Source organism: Bos indicus x Bos taurus, chromosome 28 (assembly GCF_003369695.1).
Source record: "Bos indicus x Bos taurus breed Angus x Brahman F1 hybrid chromosome 28, Bos_hybrid_MaternalHap_v2.0, whole genome shotgun sequence".
In the NCBI taxonomy this organism is placed as follows: domain Eukaryota; kingdom Metazoa; phylum Chordata; class Mammalia; order Artiodactyla; family Bovidae; genus Bos; species Bos indicus x Bos taurus.
The window spans coordinates 5549161-5571656 of NC_040103.1; the positions used below are offsets into that span (position 1 = coordinate 5549161).

The following is a 22496-nucleotide window of genomic DNA, read 5'->3' on the forward strand; positions in this document are numbered from 1 at the left end:
CCAGCGTGTCCTAAGATTCAGAGCTGGGAAAAGATTCGCTTCTCCCGATTCAAAGACTTGTTTCCATTTGGGAAAACTGGATAGCTCCATGCAAAAGACTGAAATGAACCCTAACCTTACATCATATTCAGCTATCAACTCAAAGTGGATAAGATGTGAAGGTAAGACCTGAAACTATAAAACTCCTAGATGAAAACAGGGAAAAAACTTCATAACGTTTGTCTTGGCAATGATTTCATGAGTAAGACACCAAAAGCACAGACAACAAAAACAAGCAAGTGGAATTACGTTGAACTAAAACGTTTCTGCACAGCAAAGAAAGCAATTAACAGAATGAAAAGACAACCTAAGGAACAGGAGAAAATATTTGTAAATTACATATCTGATTGGGGTTAATATCTAGAAAAATAAGTGACTCTCACAATTCAACAGTAAAAATCGAATAAATTGATTTTAAAAAGGGCTAAGGATTTAAACAGGCATTTTGCCAAAGGAGACATGCAAATGGCCCATAGGTACATGAAAAAAATGCTCAGCATCGCTAATCATGGAAATGAAAATCAAAACCACAATGAGATATTACCTCACACCTGTCAGGTTGGATGTCACCAACAAAAGACAATAGGTGTTGGTAAGAATGTGAAGAAATCAAAAGCCCTGTACACTGTTGGTAGAAATGCAAAACAGTGCAGCCACTATGGAAAAGGGTATTGAAGTTCCTCAAAATATTAAAACTAGAAATGCCATCTGATCCAGCAATGTCACGTCTGGATATTTATCCAAAAGTATGCAATCACGATATCAGAGAGATATCTGTACTTCCATAGTCTTAGCAGTATGATGATTCATAACAGCCATAAATGTCTACCAACAGATGAATGGCTAAAGAAAATGTGGTTAAATAAGTGCAATGGAATTAGTACCAGGCTTAAAAAAAGGGAATTCTGCCACATGTGGCAACATGAATGAATCTTGAGGACATAATGCTAAGTGAAATAAGCCAATCTTGGAAAGACAAATACTGCCTGATTCCACTTGTACGAGGTATTTCAATAGTCAGGATCATAGAATCCAAGCAGGATGGTGATTGCCAGGGACTGGGAAGAAAGGAAAATGGGGAGTTACTAATCAATGGGCACAAAGCTTGAGTTACGTAACATGAATAAGATAAGCTCTAGAAATCTGCTGTATGACATTGTATCCATGTTAACAATACTGTACTGTGCATTAAAATTTTTGTTAGGAGGTGAAATATGACTCAGCCACAGAAAAGAATGAAATAATTCCATTTGCAGCAGCCTGGTTATGATACTAGGTGAAGTAAGTCAGAAAGAGAAAGATCAATACCATATGATAGCACTAGTATGTGGAACTTAAACTACAACACAGGGAGCTCCCTGGTGGTCCAGTGGTTAAGACTTTGCCTTCAAATGCAGGGGATGCAGGCTCAACCCCTGGTCGGGGTGCTAAGACCCCATATGCCTCTCAACCAAAAAACCAAATCATGAAACAGACAGAATATTGTAACAAATTCAATAAAGACTTTAAAAATAATCCACATCAAAAAAAAATCTTAAAAAACAAAATACAACACAAATGAGCTTATCTATGAGAAAAAAACAGAATCACAGGCATAGAGATCAGACTTGTGTTTGCCAAGGAATGGGGGGATGGGGAGGGGAGGGTTGGGAGTTTGGGATTAGCAGACACAAACTAGTATATACAGGCTGGATAAACAACAAGTTCCCGCAGTATAGCACAGGGAACTATATTCAATATCCTGTGATAAGCCATAATGGAAAATAATTTTAAAAAGGAATGTATACATGTATAACTGATTCACTTTGCTGTACAGCATAAATTAACACAATATTGCAAATCGAGTATACTTCAATAAAATACATTAAAAATTTTTAGGAGGGTACACCTCATGTTAAGAATTCTTCAGTTGAGTTCAGTTCAGTCGATCAGTCGTGTCTGACTCTTTGCGACCCCATGGACTGCAGCATGCCAGGCTTCCCTATCCATCACCAACTCCTGAAGATCATTCAAACTCATGTCCATCACATCAGTGATGCCATCCAACCATGTTATCCTCTGTCATCCCCTTCTTCCTGCCTTCAATCTTTCCCAGCATCAGGATCTTTTCCAATGAGTCAGTTCTTCACATCAGGTGGCCAAAGTATTGGAGTTTCAGCTTCAGCATCAGTCCTTCCAATGAACATCCAGGACTGATTTCCTTTAGGATGGACTGGTTGGATCTCCTTGCAGTCCAAGGGACTCTCAAGAGTCTTCTCCAACACCACAGTTCAAAAGCATCAATTCTCTGACGCTCAGCTTTCTTTACCCACTCCAGTGTTCTTGCCTGGAGAATCCCAGGGACCGGGGAGCCTGGCAGGGCTGCCGTCCATGGGGTCGCACAGAGTCAGACACGACTGAAGTGACTGCAGCAGCAGCAGCAGCTTTCTTTATAGTCCAACTCTCACATCCATACACGACTATCGGAAAAACCATAGCCTTGACTAGATGGACCTTTGTTGGCAAAGTAATGTCTCTGTTTTTTAATATGCTGTCTAGCTTGGTCATAGTTTTTCTTCCAAGGAGCAAGCGTCTTTTAATTTCATGGCTGCAGTCAGCATCTGCAGTGATTTTGGGGCCCAAAAAATAAAGTCTGTCACTGTTTCCACTGTTTCCCCATCTATTTGCCATGAAGTGATGGAACCAGAATACTATAATAAAAATGTTTTAAACTGTTAGTTAATTTTTATTTTAAAAAAATATTTATGTACTTATTTCTGCCTGTCCTGGGTCTCTACTGCTGCGCACACGTTTTCTCTCATCGTGGCGAGCAGGGGCTGCTCTCTAGCTGTGCTGCTCTGGCTCCTCACTGCAGTGGCTTCCGTGGTTGCAGAGCCTGGGCTCTACGTGCACTGGCTTCGGGAGTTGCAGCACTCAGGCTCAGCAGTTGTGGCGTTCGTCGTCCTGGTGCCTGGCAGATCTTCCCCCAACCAGGCATCAAATCTGTGTCCCCTGTTTCGGCAGGCGAGTCCTAACCACTGTGCCATCAGGGAAGCCCTAGTTGATTCTTTTAAACTTCCTTTTTCTTCTTTTCATCTTGGCCGCCGGAAAGGTTGGAGCTAAGGCCTCTGCTCAGTAGTTTCCTTTTAGTTCTAGATTTCTGAGATTCCCATCCTCCCTACTCCATTACTCAGAGCTTAATCCACACATGTCATTTAAAGAGTTTTATTGTACTTGTGCTTTTAACATTTTTGGAAGTAGGCAGGGCATCAGTGGAAAATAAATGAATGCCTCTCAGAGGCACTACAGCGATGAAGGCATTAAAACCCGAGCTGCCTATTCATCAAATTTGTGGCTCTCTTTGAACACTTTTGCAGGAACTGAATTGCTCAAGGCTTTAAAAAGCCATGACACCCCACTCCAGTACTCCTGCCTGGAAAATCCCATGGACGGAGGAGCCTGGAAGGCTGCAGTCCATAGGGTCGCTGAGGGTCGGACACGACTGAGCGACTTCAGTTTTCACTTTTCACTTCCCTGCATTGGAGAAGGAAATGGCAACCCACTCCAGTGTTCTTGCCTGGAGAATCCCGGGGAACGGGGAGCCTGGTGGGCTGCCGTCTATGGGGTCACACAGAGTTGGACACGACTGAAGTGACTTAGCAGCAGCAGCAGGTTTCTTTTGAACCTCTAGTGGTATTTGCTTCAGGAGTTGAAACTGGAGGTGGAGTTGGGCAAGTGGAAAGTGCTGAGCTTATCTGCATGGCGCCATTGTGACCAAGGGGCAGAGTGCAGAGAAGAAGCATAGGGAGCACCGGGCCCCCTTTGGAAACTCACCTGCCGCGTCTCTTCCCCACAGTGGACTGGGCACACTCGTCTGCTGTCCCCCAGCATCCCGTCTTGAAGGCCAGGAGAACACCTTTCACACTCGTATCCCTGGCACCTAACACAGTGCCTGACTCAGAGACACACAATGACAGGACACACCTGGCACATTTCTTCTGAGCTCATTGCTCCTGGGCTCTGGCCATGACGACGGTGTTAATTCAAACAGGGAAACGAAGAGGCGGAGCAGGGGCGGGGCAATGGAGAATTTAGCTCCTGAAGTGTTTGGGGGTGAGAGGCAGGCCCCCCGACGGTGACATAAGTATAGATCATTGGAACAAAATAGAAAATCCGGAGATAAATCCACACACCTATGGACACCGTTTCTTTGACAAAGGGGGCAAAAATATACAATGGAGGAAACACAGTCTCTTCAACAAGTTGTGCTGGGAAATCTGGTCAATTATGTGTAAAAGAATGAAACTAGAACACTTTCTAACACCATACACAAAAATGAACTCAAAATGAATTAAAGGCCTAAATGTAAGACCAGAAACTATAAAACTCTTAGGGGAAAACATAGGCAGAACACTCTCCGACATAAATCACAGCAAGGTCCTCTATGACCCACATCCCAGGGTAATGGAAATAAAAACAAATGTAAATAAATGGGACCTAATTAAACTTAAAAGCTTTGGCATAATGAAGGAAACTATAAGCAAGGTGAAAAGACAGCCCTCAGAATGGGAGAAATAATAGCAAACGAAGCAACTGACAAAGAATTAATCTCCAAAATATACAAGCAGCTCATGCAGCTCAATTCCAGAAAAATAAACAACTCAGTCAAAAAGTGGGCAAAAGACCTAAACAGACATTTCTGCAAAGAATACATACAGATGGCTAATAAATAAATGAAAAGATGCTCAACACCACCCATTATTAGAGAAATGCAAATCAAAACCGCAAGGAGGTATCATCTCACACTGGTCAGAATGGCCACCAAAAAGTCTACAAACAATAAACGCTGGAGACGGTGTAGAGAAAAGGGAACCCTTTTACACTGTTTGTGGGAATGCAAACTGGTACAGCCAACATGGAGAACAGTGCAGAGATTGCTTTAAAAACTGGGACTAGAACTGCCATATGACCCAGCAATCCCACTGCTGGGCATACACACCGAGGAAACCAGAATTGAAAGAGACACATGTACACCAGAGTTTGTCGCCACATTATTTACAACAGCTAGGACATGGAAACAACCTAGATGTCCCTCAGCAGATGAATGGATAAGAAAGCTGTGGTACATTGATGGAATATTATTCAGCTATAAAAAGGAATGAATTTGAGTCCGTTCTAATGAGGCGGATGAACCTGGAGCCTATTATACAGAGTGAAGTAAGTCAGAGAAATACAAATACTGTGTACTAACATATGTATGGAATTTAGAAAGATGGTACTGACAATCCTACATGCAGGGCAGCAAAGGAGACACAGATGTGAAGAACAGACTTTTGGACTCAGAGGGAGAAGCCAAGGGTGGGATGATTTGAGAGAATAGCACTGAAGCATGTATATTGCCATATGTAAAGTAGATGACCAGTGCAAGTTTGATGCGTGAAGCAGGGTACCCAAAGCCGGTGCTCTGGGACAACCCAGAGGGATGGGGTGGGGAGGGAGGTGGGAGGGGGATTTAGGATGAGGGGGACACATGTATACCTTTGGCCGATTCGTGCTGATGCATGGCAAAAGCCATCACAATATTGTAATTATCCTCCAGTTAAAATAAATTAATTAACCTTTAAAAAAGAAGAAAGAAATAACCACCCAGCTAGGTTTGATCACTTTCTCCCCTGTATTTCCTACTTGCTCAGGACATACAGAAGAAAGGACTTCCTAGGTGGTGCAGTGGTAAAGAATCTGCCTGCCAATGCAGGAGATACAAGAGACGTGACTTTGATCCCTGGGTCAGGAAGATCCCCTGGAGTAGGAAATGGAAATCCACTCCAGTATTCTTAGCTGGGAAATTGCATGGACAGAGGAGGCTGGCGGGCTACAGTCCAAGGAGTCACAAAGAGTTGGGGATGACTGAGCAGGCACGCACACAGCAAGTATGAATTCTGAATGAATGACTCATAACATGTCTGGCTTTGGATGCTTCTTCCTGGCCACCCTTCTGTCCCTGACTCAGCCCCTCTTTTCCAGCTTCAGAAGCATTCTCCCCGTCTCTCCACCTCCCTCACACCCAGTGCTGCCAGGTGAGCTTCTTAGACCCTACAGTGACCTAACCACCACTGCGGCTCCCACACTCACAACCCTCTGCAGCTCCCAACGATCATGGAGAAACTCAAAACCAACCTGGTGTCTCAGCCTAGCCTCATCTGCTTTTCCAACCTGGTGTTGTAACACCTGTCATCTCTACCCTCACCCAGAGCAGATGTGTTGCTGGACTCCATGGCAGTAGCTGCAGCCCAGCAGTCCGCAGTCTGTCCCGTCACCCACAGCTCACTCATTCATTCACTAATGAAATTTTCACTCATTCCCTTGCAGTGGTTGAAGCCCATCCCCGTCTCCAGGGCTTCACAGCTCTGCCTGACTCTCTGCAGGTGACTTAACCCCTCTGGCCTCAGCTTTCTTGTCTCTGATGTTCATGTAAATAAGCCAAGGGAAGAAGGAATTTGGTTGGCACATAGGAGGGGTTCAATAAACTTCTTCATTTCCTTAGGAGCCAGCCCCTCAGGTGTCTGAGGCCTGCTTGGCACCCATGAGTCTCTCTTCATGTAAGGAGAGGGCAGGTGCCCAGCCGGACTCCTGAGATGACAGGAAACTCCAGTGCCACCCCGGGGTCTTCCTCCTGAAGGGGTGACAGTCCCTCCTTGGCAGTAACCTTCCCAGGGGCACAGGTGGGTCTGAAGAGACTGAAGGTCTGAGGGAGATCACGTATAGTCCAGTGACCTTGTTTTGAAAAAGGAAAGAGCTGGCTCCTAACCCTGGGAGTTTATGCTGGTTGCAGGGTGAATACCATGCTTCTCAGTTTCTAAATCCAGCCCTGGTTGGCATCATCAAATACCTTCTTCACTGGAAAGACTTCACTACCTTTTTAAAGTATACAAGTGCAAGCTGTTTCGAGACAGACTATGTTCTATTTATTGTTGAGTTCCTACCACCCAGAACAGTTCCCCATGCAGTGGGTGCTTGCCACGTGTATGTTGAGTGAATGAATGAAGAAATCGGACACAGGTGTTGCAGGGTACTCTGCCGCCCATGGGATTTCCAGGGCCCCCTCTAAGGGGTTCCCTTTTGTCAAGGTAGCAATGCGTAGAAAGCCTCCATCTGGTCCAAGACCTAGAATCAATAGGCAAAGGTGGGTGCAAGCACTTCACATCCATATGATGTCATCAGGGGACTGTGGAAGCTCTCCCATGTGGACCCCAGGCCACTGTGCCCTCAAATAGAACACAATAGGCATTCACAAGAAAGAACTTGACTGCCTTGGAAAATGGCTCTGGACATGACACGTTCCAGAAAGGAGAGGTGTTTCTTGGCAGGGACGTGACTGTAATTGCAAGGAACAACTAGTCATTACAGGCTGTCCTTTTCAAGACTCTAGAGTGGCGGCCAGATGTCCCAGCCACGTGCTGATTTTTCCAGCCTCCTTTCATTAACAAACCTCAAGGAAACCATGTGTCCAGGTGGCCTGGTTGCAAGTCTTTTTGATGGTCATGTCTCTTGGTTAAGACATGACTGAAACACATTATCTCTATAGAATAGGAACCCACAGAGCCCAGAGACCCAGAACACTTTTCTTGGCTGGTAGGCAGAGTGCTGAGTCTGGATCCCCATGTTCTCCTCTAAGCCTGAATTCTTCCCTTAGGAAGCTGATCTGGGCTGACTGGTGCTGTTCTGTGCACACTGAGCACACTCAATAAGAGTTATCCACAATAATTCAGAGCAAAGAGGAAACTGTGGTCCTGATGTTCCAGGCCTCCCCAGGGGCCACCTGTCCCCAAATCAGTGCTGACAGGGAAATGCAGACCTGGGGAGGAGTTCTGTCCTGAAGACCATCCTTGTCAGCCCCATGCTCCTTTCAGGGCTGTGACTCAGCTCAGCAGCCTCCACTGTGGCTCAAAGGCAACATTAGCTAAACTCTGATCATCACCTCTTCCCCGTTCTTTGAGCCTGTGTGCAGAGTCCAGGGCACCTGGCCCCTGTGCCCAAGTGTTGGGGGAGCAGGACTGTCCTGAGGCTGGCCGAGCTCTCACCGGGCAACTGGAATGACTCTGACCCCATCAGTCCGCTCCTACCCCTGAGTCAGATGTCTGAAGTCTCTTTACTCATCCTTTGAATTCTTCCTGCTCTCTTTCCACACTAAGTGCTGAGAGGAGGCTCTCCTAAGCCACGACCAGTATTCCACGGTGAGTCCACTGGTCACGTCTTTTCTGCTGGGAGAGATGACAGCTGGGGCAGACCGGGCTTGTTCTCCAAGGCTTCTCACACCCATGTGGCCGGGTAGGGGTTCTTAATTTCCCTCAGGACTTTCTTACTCTAAATAATGGCATTCACTTCTCCAAAATGACTCAGAGCCCAGGTGTGATGGTCATCCATGGCACCATGAAGGCAGCTGGCTTCTGGTGCAGGCTCGTCGGGGAGAAGGTATTTGGGGTCGCCTGGCTTAGAGTCAGAGAGGTCTGAGGTCTGAGAGGGTCGTTCTCTCGGCAGAGGCTGGTTCTGGTCTGTAATTTCACTATTTTCTCTTAGAGACACATGCCGCTTGTTTGTTTGTTTCTAGAGCAGAGGAGGACCCAGCGTGGCAGTTTACTCCTAGATCTCTGAATATACTTTTGTCCCAGACGTTCCCCAGGGCTGGCTTGAAGGAGCCTGAGAGAGAGAGAGCGAAGGAGCAGCCAGTTCCTTAAAGTCAAGACCAAGCCAGGAACCCAGCCGGGTGGCCTTCTCTTTCTCAGATCTCTTCAGCTATCCACCCCCAGGCCCTCATCACCTTCCTGCCCATGTACTCGTCTCCTCTGCCTCCCGGCTCTTAAGCCGTTTGTAACTTGGGATTCACTCCCAAGCCATCAAGGTTGTTCCTGCCCCCACACCAGCTCTTAGCTTTCACTTAAGTGCTGGGGGATGGACAGGGCACCTTCTTTTGCCTCTCAGGCTAGTTTGGTCAGTCCCTAGTGATGTTCCAAGCCTAAATGCAGAAAACACTTCTTTTCTGACTTAGTGCCCTTCTGGGCAGCTGCCAAACTAGCACCCTCTTCTCTCACATCTTGTACTCAACCCAACTTTCAAGACAAACTCGCTGTCCATATCTGGCTTGCTCCCTCTCTCCTCCAGACCAGGGATTGGTTTGTTTCTATGACATGATTTAGTCCTGCACATAACTTACCTCGGGGTGTGGATCTCATTGAGAGCAAACTTTATCCATTTCTCTTCCTCCAGTGGCATCTCCTGGAATCTGACAACTGAGTTGGAGCAGAGCAATCCACTGAGCAGGAAAGAAAGAAAAACACTGAGGTTTTCTCGCTTTTAATGTTTCTAACTTGTTGTGAGATGGCTATCTCTAAGAGAAACACTCTGCGTTCATTGGAATGAGAATCAGATGTACTGAGCTTAAAATCCCATCTCTTTCTACTCCAATGGCCAGGATGTTTAAGTTTTACTTTTCTCGGCCTGGAATGGCGCGTGTGTGTGTGTGTGTCTGTGTGTGTGCACACGCGTGCACTTGCATGCATGTGTGCCCATCTGTGCATTTGCTCACTGTTTCCCACTATACAATGGTGATCTGAGAGCATTTTATCTTTGAGCAGTGTTACTCCAACAACTGTCATCTTGGAGGCTTGTAAGTCTGTATACTTCTTGGTTCAATCAGGAATAGACATTACCCTCCATTTCTCCTTTAGAGTTGAAATGAATGTTAATCGATATAAAAAAAAATTCCTGCCTTTTGGATTTTAAGTTATCTATCATATGTCAACCCACTCCAGTATTTTTGCCTGGAGCATCCGCATGGACAGAGGAGACTGGTGGGCTACAGTCCGTGGGGTCGCAAAGAGTCGGACATGACCGAGTGACTAAGCACAGGCACATCGTATGTCTCTACAGGATGAAATCATCTACAACTGCTCAGTTCATAACTGCCTGGTTAACACACCCCGTCCACAGACCAAAACAAGAGTTGTTTCTATTTTATTTTATATACCTTGTATATTTCATGTATTTATTTTATATCTCTTCCATGCAGAAATCATGTTGGTTTTATATTTCCTTAATATTTGAGGCTAATATTTATTAGCCTCAATAAGGGGCTTCCCAGGTGGCACAGTGGCAAAAAATCCACATGCTAATGCAGGAGACACAAGAGACAAGGGTTCAATCCCTGAGTTGATCCGAAGGAAGATCCCTTGAAGAAGAAAATGGCAGTGTTCTCCAGTATTCTGGCCTATAAAATCCCATGGACAAAGGAGCCTGGCGGGCTATACAGTCCATAGGGTTACAAAGAGTCAGACATAACTGAGTGACTAAGCTCACACACACACACACACAGCTTCAATAAATGGCAGCTAATTTGGTTAGAATTAGTGATGGGCTTTTATCTCCCAAAGAGTTTGAAGGTTAAAGGTTACAGAAGGCTACCAAATTTATTATTTTAAATATCTGACCATGCATCAATTGTCAGTAAATTGATGAGTGATTTTTTGTGCAATATTTCCCAATATGTGTTCTGTGAAAATTATTTTCAGAGAAAAATGTCATCAAATAAGTTTAGGAAATGCTAAGTATTGACTTCTCACCCTTGAAAAATCATAGTGAAAGATATGGAATATATATATATATATATATATATATATATATATAAGGAAATGGCAACCCACTCCAGTGTTCTTGCCTGGAGAATCCCAGGGACGGGGGAGCCTGGTGGGCTGCCGTCTGTGGGGTCGCACAGAGTCAGACACGACTGAAGTGACTTAGCAGCAGCAGCAGCATATATATAATATTAAGCTTATACCAAAAACTGAATTTCCCCAAGGAAAAGAGACCAAGTTGATTTTGTTTAATCTGGTTTGTGTCCAAGCTTGGTTATCACAGATAATGTACTTTCATCTCAGGGAACTGGTTTCTCTTAATACATCTGTTGGGCAATGTTGCCCTGATGTATATCCTCTTGGAAGCGTGCAGAGCTCCACTCCTCTCTCATCAGTAGGCAAGGCGCGTTTATTACTACAATATAAGATAATAGCTCCTGACAGATAAGCCTCCTAAGAGCAGACAAATCGATTGGTTCATATTTGGGCTTTTTCTCAACTTCAAAAGGCCCAAGCGGTAAACAGCAGCACTTACCCAATCTGCTTCCAATTTGCACATTCTGAAAAGAGTCTGGCTTTCAGGTAAAGCCATGATGAAAAAAATAAAAGTCTTTTCTTTTTTCCTCATAGAAATCTGCCTTTTGTAAATGTCTTCAACTTTCTGGCTCCAGATAAATCAGAAATATCCCAAGAAAAACTGTCTTTTGAGTATTTTGGGTTTTTCACACCGTTTCCAAGAAAATATCATAAGATTTGACCTCCAAGTTGGCAGAGATTCAAATTGGTTGCATTCCATCTGTTCAGTCCTAATTCCAGCCTGGGACAGGAGAGTGAGGGGGAATTGAGGTATTCTGCATCACATCTGGGCACAGAAGACAGCAGAGGGTGGGTTTAACCAAGCCATCCAGGCACTGATGGTATGGGCCTCACAAGAATAAGTCTTGCTTTGAGTTGTTTACTGGGCAGACTGCAGTGGGATGGAGGCAGGGGAGGCACTGGCTAGCCCCCCTCTCCTCCACCCCTAAATGATCAGGGAGGAGGAGCTCATTTGCAGCTTACTTTTTCTTCTGACCACCCTTCACATCCTGTACTTTAACCCTTCTCCTATGATGTCACCCCCTCCAGTGACCAGCACCTCTCATACTTCATGTCCCATCTACAGAATGGATGGACAACAAAATCCTGCTGTAGCATAAAGAACTATATTCAATGTCCTGGGGTGAACCACAATGAACAAGAAAAGAAAAAGAATATATATACATATTAAAGAAAAAGAATATATATATGCATAACCGAGACACTTTGCCATACAGCAGAAATGATCACCACATTGTAAATCGACTATACTTCAATTAAGCAAAATCTGAAACAACAACACAAAACAGCTCTCAGGTCCTTCCCAGCCAAGATGCGAAGTTTTGCACGTTATTCTTCCTAGGAGTCTTTGAATGTGAACAAGTGTCTGAAATTCTCCTGAAATTTTCATCTCCTGAAATTTTCTGCCTGGCCCAGGCCTACCCCCATCTCAGCTGTTTTCAGTGAGAATCCAGCCTCTCCCTGCAGTGATAACTTCTAGCAAGGATGGCCGCGGATCACTTTTCTGTCTGCATGGGAGGCACTGCACTGCATGCATTCTCTTGAAGACCATGACGTCAAATAGTAGCTCCATTTTATTGTTTTTACTTTGGCCATGCTGCATGGCATGTAAGATCTTGGTTCCCTAACCAGGGGCCAAACCCATACCCACTGCACTGGGAGGAGGAGCCATAACCACTGGACTGCCAGGGAAATCCTGTTAGTAGCTCCATCTTGGAAATGAAGGGGGAAGTCTGAGAGTGGTTAACTCCCCCCCGTGGATGGATGGCAGAGCTGGTTTCACAGAAACAGAGGGCCAGACCACAGGCTTTTGATGGTTCTGCCTGCTTTCTGCTGAGAGCCCAGCCTGGTTGGGTAGCTGTGGTTCTCACCCAGCAGCGGGAGCTGATGGTGAGCAGATGCAGCAGGCCCCTGAGCCCCTCAGTGGCCCACAGAGGGGTCCGCTCTGACTCTCTTCTTCAAAGAACCTCTACAGACACAGGACTTCTGGCAGCCCTCACCACTGGATCCCTAGAATATAGGGCAAGAGATCGAGGATTTGTCCTCACTGGGAGTCCCGTCCTCCCTGTTCTTCTTTCCTAGAATGGTGTCTCCGCTCCTGAGCATCCATCTCCTGGCTCTCTATATCAACCTCTCTTCCTCATATGAACCACTCCTTACATTTACCCCTTGACTGCGGGGAGGTAAATTATATTTAAAATACACAAAATGTGTTTTTATGACTGGTTGTCTCAGTATTTCCCCAAAATCACACTATACATGTGCATATGTTTGACTATACTTTGGCACAGTAATCTCTGCACACAGGCACACACACAAATGTGCATAATACATATGCCACCTCATGGTTAATGAAGAGAACTGTCCTTGCCATCTTGCTACCCTGAACAAGTGATGCTTTCTGGAGAGTGAGGGAATCTTGGCTGACGTTCACTTTGTGATGCTCATATGATTCTGCTTTATTAACATCATGCCAGGGACTTCTGAATCATTAGGTAACTGAATAGTGAAACCCTGACTGCTCCATGGCAGTCAATGTGAAGAAGATGGCTCCACCAATTTAGCCCTTAGAAAATTTAGCACCCAGTAAACACATATAGTGGACAAGGAAATAGCAACCCACTCCAGTATTCTTGCCTGGAGAATCCCAGGGACGGGGAAGCCTGGTGGGCAGCCGTCTATGGGTGCACAGAGTTGGACACGACTGAAGTGACTTAGCAGCAGCAAACACATATAGAGGGTTTCCCAGATGGCACTAGTGGTAAATGCAGGAAATTCAAGAGATGTGAGTTCAATCCCTGGGTCAGGAAGATCCCTGGAAAAGGGCATGGCAACTCAATCCAGTATTCTTTGCCAGGAGAACCCCGTGGACAGAGGAGCCTGGCGGGCTACAGTCCATGGGGTCACAAAAAGTCAGACACAACTGAAGCGACTTAGCATGTGTGCACTCAAACACATGTAGAGCACCCAGCAGTAGCAAATACCATGACAGGCCTTGGGGATGCGAAATTGAAAAGACCTAGTTCTGGGGACTTCCCTGGCCATCCAGTAGTTAAGACTTCACCCTCCAATGCAGGGGGTGCAGATTTGATCCCTGGGTGGGGAATTATGATCCTTAAAGCCTCACAGCCAAGCATAAAACAGAAGCAATATTGTAACAAATTCAATACAGACTCTGAAAATGATCCACATTAAAAAAAAAAAATCTTTAAGAAAATACATGGTTCCTAATCTCATGGAGAGAATCTACAGTCAAGACAGAAGAACTAAGCCTTCCAGGGTGACAACATTACCACCAGGGTCTCAGGGCAGCAGAAAGAGCCATGGCAGCAGAGAAGATGACTCCGTTCCTTATGAGTTGGAACTGGTTTTGCATTTTTGCCTTTCTTTAATTTGGAAATATTTGGTGTCTAAAACTAGATTTGAAGCCCCAGAAGAGAAAAACTAATCCTGCCTTTGTTCTCTCACTCTCCGTGTTGTCGCTGAGCAGAATCACCTGCCTGCAGTTGAACTGTAAGTGCAAAGGCAGCCTGCTTCTGTGCCGAGTAGGAGCGCTATGGAGAGACCTCAGGGGTGCTCAGAGGACCAACCAGCAGGAAGCGGGCCAAAGCGTTTCATAGGTAAACGTGAAGAGAGTTTACCTCTTCAAACAGGAGCTCCTCACCACGACCCAGTCAAGAAAAAAGTGCTAGAGTATAGCTTTCAGACCCTGTAGTACTCCCAGGAGGTGCTGTTGTTCAGTTGCTCAGTTGTGTCCAACTCTTTGCAACCCCATGGACTGAAGCATACCAGGCTTCCCTGTCCTTCACCATCTCCCAGAGCTTGCTCATACTCATGTCCATTGAGTCAGTGATGCCATCCAACCATCTCATCCTCTGTTGCTCCCTTTTCCTTTTGCCCTCAATCTTTCCCAGCATCAGGATCTTTCCCAGTGAGTCGGCTCTTCACATCAGGTGGCCAAAGTGTTCAAGCTACAGTTTCAGCATCAGTCCTTCCAATGAATATTCAGGATTGACTTCCTTTAGGATTGACTGGTTTGATTTCCTCGCAGTCCATGGGACTCTGAAGAGTCTTCTCTAACACCACAGTTCAAAAGCATCAATTCTTCAGTGCTCAGCCTTCTTTATGGTCCAACTCTCACATCCACGACTACTGGAAAAACCGTAGCTTTGACTATACGGATTTTTATTGTCAAAGTAATGTCTCAGCTTTTTAATACACTGTATAGGTTTATCATAGCTTTTCTTCCAAGGAACAGGAGGTGTTGAGGAAATATGAAAATCCACCATGTGACCATGATCACATCAACTAGGGAGCTGTGGGGCGGACTCTGGGGAGACCTAGGGGCAGAGGGACACCTTGCCCTGGCCAGAGCCCATGGGCTCTAGTGCTCACTTTGGTGTGTTGGATGGCACATTGCCCAATCAGGGATCATCTCTCTCCCAGCAGGCAACAGAGACTCAAATATATGACCGTCCATAGTGGTTGGGTGTAAAACAGAAATGACGAAAAATCAGGGCTCACAAACTTCGTATGAGACTAAATAGACTCTAAAACAAAGGACATAAAGAAAGATAAAGAAAGACACTGTATAACAATGAAAGGATCAATTAGAGAAGAGGCTATTATACTCATCAACAAGTATGCCCCCAATATGGGTGTATGCGTTCTCAGTCGCTCAGTTGTGTCCGACTCTTTGTGGCTCCATAAACTATAGTCCACCAGGGGATTATAGTCTGTGCACAGAATCTTCCAGGCAAGAATACTGGAGTAGGATGCCATTTCTTCCTCCAGGGGATCTTCCTGACCCTGAGGTTGAACCCCCATCCCCTGCATTGGCAGGCAGATTCTTTACCAATAGTGCCACCTGGAAAACCCCATGCCCCCAAAATAGGAACACCCAAATACGTAAAACAAATACTAACAGACATAAAGGGAGAAATTGATGGGAATACAGTAATAGTAGAATACTATATATCCCACTGACATGAAGGGACAGATCAGACAAAAAAATCAATAAGGCAACAGAGATCCTAAATGATACAATGGAACAATTAGACTTAATTGATATTTTCAGGACATCACATGTAAAACAAAAAAACAGAATACACATTCCTTTCAAGTGAACATGGAACATTTTATAGGACCAACCACATAGTGGTTGGAGTGTGTGGTCAAATCCACTTGGCAATCTCTTCTTCCTCCAGTTAAGGCTCCACTTTTGCTAATCCCCACTCAAGCCTCCTGCATGTTATTACAGATACTTGGTTGGAAATACCTGGGTGGGGCAGGATTGTTGATAGTGTTGAATAAATGGGAGATGATGTCACTAGTAGTAAGCAGAGCACCGCTCTGAACCTCAAAAGTCTGTTTTAGCATCTGCTTTTTAACATTTGCTTTTATGAACATTTTGATAAACACATAAGTAATAATCTATGAGAAACAGATATCTATACATCACATGTGTGAACAGATATACATTTAACTTCATGGATTCTATAAGCAGTCTATGGATTCTTTGCCTTGGAATTTTTCTAATTATAAAAATGAGTAGTGTTGTTCCTGTCTCAAAATTGTTGTCCTTCTTGATTGCTCATCATCTGATTCTTATCTCACAATAAGATAAATCACAATATAAATCACAATATAATCACAATATCCTATACTGTGATTTTCTATCCACATTTCTAGATCTTCCAGGTGACTGAACGTCTTGGCAGTACTCTGTTACCAGTTTGGCATGCACAAGTCAGTGCTAAAGTTTCAGTTGAATGAATGAAGGAATGGACACCATGTTTGATATGATACAGGGGGGTCTTGGGCTTGCACTAAGGTTCTCAGTTGAGCCAAGATGGCTTTTGGTCTTAATCATTTTTCACACAAGGGAGTTCATACCCTCCTAAGCTGTGTTCATACTCACAAAACTTCTGTGTCCACCCTCAGAAATGCCTAATATATATAGCTTTCTATTTACATTCTGGACAATCAATTTGCAAACCAATGTAAATTTTCAAATTCTCTAATTTTAAAAGGACAGGAACAGACATAGTCCTGTTTTGCAGAATGAGATGAAAAAACAAACAAACAAAAAAACACAAAGCTGTTTCCTCTTCTCCCTGTGCCATCAGCTCTGGGCAGAATGCAATGCCACCCGGCTGGGCCCTGAAATTAGGGCTTCCATTGCTGGAAGCAAGAGTGCAGACTGTACTAGAAAATCATCCGAGGAGTCTTTAGGCTCACATACAGGCTTCAGAGAATTCTGCACACGTGCTAAAATTATTTGCGGTTAGGTTTCCAGACTGACACATGAATAAACAGGGCTGCTTCTCACTGATGCATAAGAACTCTTTAGAGAGTATTAATAGAAGGCCAAGTATGTAAAGCATGAGGCTTCCCCAGTGGCTCAGTGCTAAAGAGCCCACCTGCCATGCGGGAGCCACAGGAGACATGGGTTCAATCCCTGGATCGGGAATTTCCCCTGGAGAAGGGCATAGCAACCTACTCCAGTGTTCTTGCTGGGAGAATCCCCATAGACAGAGGAGCCTGGTGGGCTACAGTCCATATAGTCACAAAGAGTCGGACATGACTGAAATGACTTAGCATGCACGCTGCTGCTAAGTCGTTTCAGTCGTGTCCGACTCTGTGCGACCCCATAGACGGCAGCCTACCAGGCTCCCCAACTACCCCCCCTCCACCCCCGTCCCTGGGATTCTCCAGGCAAGAACATGCAAGCATTTAAATGATGAACCCCTTGATCTGGGAAATCAGAGGCTAGTGAATCCTAGAAGCCATGCCAAAGATAAAGAGCTGAGAGGAGGTGCAAATTCCTTGGTCTCTGTGGAGCAGGTGAGAGTCAGGGAGTGCTGGCTGGGTCACAAGTGACTAAAGAGAAGGCATATCTTGGTTTGTGACGTGATGTGACTTTTTCCAATGTCATATAACCCAACAGCCCAGGGAATCTGTAGGAGAACAGACAAGGAAGGGAGAAAAGATGAGAAAAACTTGTGGTTGAGTTACACATTGCCTTAAAGAGTTTGCATACCATTTGAGCAAAATCTACTTCCAGTTAAGTTAGTCCCTCCTATCCCACCCACTCAGGGGAAGTTTCCAAACATGACCCAGCACTGGTGTTCGGGCCTGCTTTTAGCCTGAGCAAAGAAAGAAGACATTCTTCAAGTAAGTTCTTTAAATTTAGAAGATGTTCTGACCTAGATTCTTAACTCCCAAAAGAAAAGAAAGAAGCAAAATCTCAAAGGGGCCTGGAAAGCATATTGGAGATCAGGGAATTATTTCCCTGCACAGAAGAACAGTCCTCACAGACAGAGGGTAGGCCCTGCAGAACCTCAGATGTGGGGAGGGAATGGAGCAGGCACCCAAGACAGCCCCATCCTTCTTGGGATAAGTTGGGGTGACCACCACCATCATTGGAGCATGACAGCACCATCTCCCTTTTGTCTTTACAGTTTGTAAAACACTTGCGCACAGCTTCTTTCATGCCCTCCTCACACAGCAGGGAGGTGAACCAGGCTGGTTCACCATAATCACACAGTGAATGGTTCCCCCATCGTGCCTCCAGATCACTGCCCAGGTTGTGCTCCGGCTACTTTTCCTAAAGCACTCATGTGGGGCTGGGGCATGTTGACGCTTGGCTGGAGAACTCGGGAATACCTAACATGGATCCCCAAGCACGCTTCCTCCTTCCTGATCCCCGGAGGGAGAAGTAGAGATAAGACATAACAGATGAGGGACTCCAGGCCCCCTCTATTTTCAGCTGAGCTCCTGTGGAGCTCCAGCACACGGATGAACCTGCAGCATGAAGACAGGACCTCTTCTACTTCCTAACATAAACCTAGTGTTTAACTCCAAGCAAAAAGCCCGTTGATTGGTGAAGAAGACAAAAGAGAATAAGAGACTCCACCCTAGCAGGGCGGGCTCTGCCTTTCTTTCTCAGCTCCTTCTCACTCAGCGAGGCAGAATGAGTTTGGATCAGGAAGGATCAGAGGGCGGCCCATATGGGACTTTCTAAAACCCGGTGGCCCTACCCACTGGCAAAGGAGGCCCGGTCAGTGTCCTGGAAACGGGCCCCCTGGGACTAGAACTGGGGAGAGGGAGATGGGAAATCTGTGCACTAACCCAGAAGGGTGCCGAGGGCAGCCTGGAGTCTTAAGCACCTCTGTAGCCTCGGCCCCGTTTGACGGCTGTGTGACACACGGTGCCCTCAGGAGAGGTTTCTCCTCTCTAAAAGAGCGTGGGGCTCTGATCTCACGACTAGTGAGTGGTGGCGCTGGAGCCCGGGCTCAGGTTTTCTAATTGGGTGTGACTTTCTTTACATGATGTGGTTGTGCCACAGGACATCTTTCTCCGGCAAGTGGAAATGTGCCAGCTGAGTTCAGGAGTACCGTGAGCCTTTTGAAGTTGAATGCATATTTTGTGCGTGTATGGGTCTCAAATGAGTCTCCTTCCCTCTCTTCTGAATGGATAGAATGCCCAAGACCTCCTTGTGTTCACATCTCCACCTTTGGAAGGTGTCTAACCTGTACTTTCAAATCAGGAGAATTGACTCACTTAGGAGTGCATTTTCTCTAACTTGAAAAAAAAAAAAAAGAAAATCACTTTTCAGCCCTAAAATATATCTGTCAAGTGAGAATGACAGGGAATGTCATGAAGACTATTGAAAGACAGATGCTCCCATATAATAATCCCCACCAGTAACTATATTACCTTGGAGGATCACTAAAATAGTCACTTTAAAAGGCTCATTACCTCACGGATTCTGAGCTGGGAAACAAATAAAAGAACTAGTAATATTAGAATTATGCTCCAAAGGTTGTTGGTTGTTTTTTTTTTCAGTTGTTTCTGGTGATGGCTAGGGGAGAATTTGGAGATACAGGAGGAAGGGAAGAAAACCTTCAGTGATTTAGTGAATTTTTCATATTTGTTACTTAAAATGAGTACTAGTCAGGATAGGGTTGTGCTGCTGTAATGAATAATTCCCAAATTGCAACGGTTTGAAGCCATAAAAGTGTATTTCTGCTTATACTACAGTTACCACTGACTAGAAGGGGTCTCTGATCTTCAGAATTGCCAAAGGACCCAGGCTGGTAGGGGCTTCATCATTTCCTGAAAATGCCAGCTTCACACAATTTTCAGAGTTGGCTGGAGCGAGGTCATTTCTGTTTGCATTCCTTTCAGCTACAGAAAGTCACATGGCCAAACTCAGCATCAAGAGAGACAGGGAAACCTTGGGTGGTATTTAATCCCCAAATCCTGTCTGCATCCAAAGGATGTCTGCATTCTTTTCTATCCTGAGATGAGTTCCAAATAGTCATGTGGCATAGAAAGAAACAAAACCAAAGGTTTCTGCACTTCATCTAAATAACCATTTTTTTAAAAGTCTAATGCATTTATTTATTTTTTTCTTTTCTAAATTTATTTATTTTAATTAGAGGCTAATTACTTTACAATATTGTATTGGTTTTGCCATACATCAACATGAATCTGCCACGGGTGTACATGTGTTCCCAATCCTGAACCCCCCTCCCACCTCCCTCCCTGTACCATCCCTCTGGGTTATCCCAGTGCACCAGCCCCAAGCATCCTGTATCCTGCATCAAACCTGGACTGGCAATTCGTTTCTTATATGATATTATGCGAGACAGCAAAAGAGACACAGATGTATATAACAGTCTTCTGGACTCTGTGGGAGAGGGAGGAGGGAAAGATTTGGAAGAATGGCATTAAATAACCATTTTTTAAATCTGACCTGAAGCTGAACAACCATATTTACACTACAGAGTTAAAGTGTCCTCTACAAAAGACACATGTCTAAAATCTATGGAAAGAATATGCTTGTTTGAAAAAGAATTTATTTATTTATGTATCTGAATATAGTTAATTTAAAATGTCATGTTAGTTTTAGGTGAATCACAGTACACTGATTCAGACAGATATAGGTACAGATACAGATATAAATATAGATATAGATATAGATATAGATAGGTGGCATAAGTGGTAAAGAACCCGCCTGCCAATGCAGGAGACATAAGAGATATGGATTTGATCCTTGGATCAGGAATATCCACTGGAGGAGGGCATGGCAACCCACTCCAGTATTCTTACCTGGAGAATCCCATGGACAGAGGAGCCTGGAGGGCTACAGTCCATAGGGTTGCAAAGAGTCAGACACGACTAAAGTGACTGAGCATGCACGCACATAGATACAGATATACTTTTTCAGATTCTTTTCCCTTTTAGGTTATTACAAAATGCTGAGTAGAGTTCCCCATGCTATAAGTAGATCCTTGTAGGTTATCTATTTTATATATAGTAGTATATATATATGTGGAGAAGGAAATGGCAACCCACTCCAGTGTTCTTGCCTGGAGAATCCCAGGGATGGGAGTGCGTGGTGGGCTGCCGTCTATGGGATCCGACACAGAGTTGGACACGACTGAAGTGACTTAGCAGCAGCAGCAGTATATATAAGTGAATCCCAAACTCCTAATTTATTCCTCCCCCTTTCCCATTTGGTAACCATAAGTTTATTTTTTATGTCTGTAAGTCTATTTCTGTTTTGTAAGTAAGTTCATTTGTATCATTGTTTTATATTCCATATATAAGTGATGTCATTTGGTATTTGTCTTTCTCTGACTTACTTCACTTAGTATGATAATCTCTAGGTCTATCCACGAGGATGCAAATGGCATTATTTTGTTTGGGAAGAATTTATTAACCAGTGCCTCCAACTAACCAAGAATCTACTTGGTGATAAAGCACATTTAAAATATTCAGGCTCTAGAAGGCAATGGTACCCCACTCCAGTACTCTTGCCTGGATAATTCCTTGGGTGAAGGAGCCTGGTAGTGTGCAGTCCATGGGGTCGCTAAGAGTCGGACACGACTGAGTGACTTCACTTTCACACATTGGAGAAGGAAATGGCAACCCACTCCAGTGTTCTTGCCTGGAGAATCCCAGGGACGGTGGAGCCTGGTGAGCTGCCGTCTATGGGGTCGCACAGAGTCAGACATGACTGACGCGACTTAGCAGCTGCAGTTGTCTCTCTAAAATGGGTGGCCACAGAATTCACAGTGCAGCATTTCTGAAGAGGTGTGTTGTCGCAAAGGAATTGCATTATGTTTAAATGTAGTTACTCTGGAAGGCGCTTTCGCACACATTGGTCACTTTCAGGTCATCAGCAAACCTCCATGTGCTGCGCTGTTTCGGGTAGCAGGGGATAATTGAAAATGATGTGGAGAAAATTAGCATAGACTCCTCTCAAGGACGACACTCAAACTTGTGAAGCATTCTATATTTTGAGGAAAAGAGGAATAAAGTTCTATGAATGGATGATGGTGGCAGCTGCCCAACAGTGTGAATTATACTTAATGCCACTGAGTTGTATACTTAGTGGTGAAAATGGTAAATTTTGTGTGATATGTATTTTACCACAATAAAAGTATCATGTTAAACTGATAATATTTTGGATATACTCAATTAAATAAAATGTATTATTATCATTACAAAAAAAGTCAGGGTGCTGGTTAAAACATAGCTGGAGGAGACATCTGTCTTGCAGTCACAGGCTGTACTATAGAAAGGCAGATGCCGACTGCCCAATAACTATAACACTTTGAGTAATGGTTGGCAAGTATCATTGGGCCCATCAGTGCAGACGTGGTAACTCGCTCACCCCTTACAACACTGATGCAGTTAGTAGTCTCTCCACTGGACAGATGAAGAAACAAAGCCTTAAAG

General features: G+C 44.6%; 1 non-coding gene across 1 annotated transcript; it reads left to right on the plus strand.

Moving 5' to 3' along the window:
• Positions 1 to 21955: 21955 nt before the first annotated feature.
• Positions 21956 to 22057, plus strand: LOC113885644. Its single transcript, XR_003509294.1, has one exon. It is a non-coding gene; the product is annotated as a U6 spliceosomal RNA (small nuclear RNA).
• Positions 22058 to 22496: the final 439 nt, after the last annotated feature.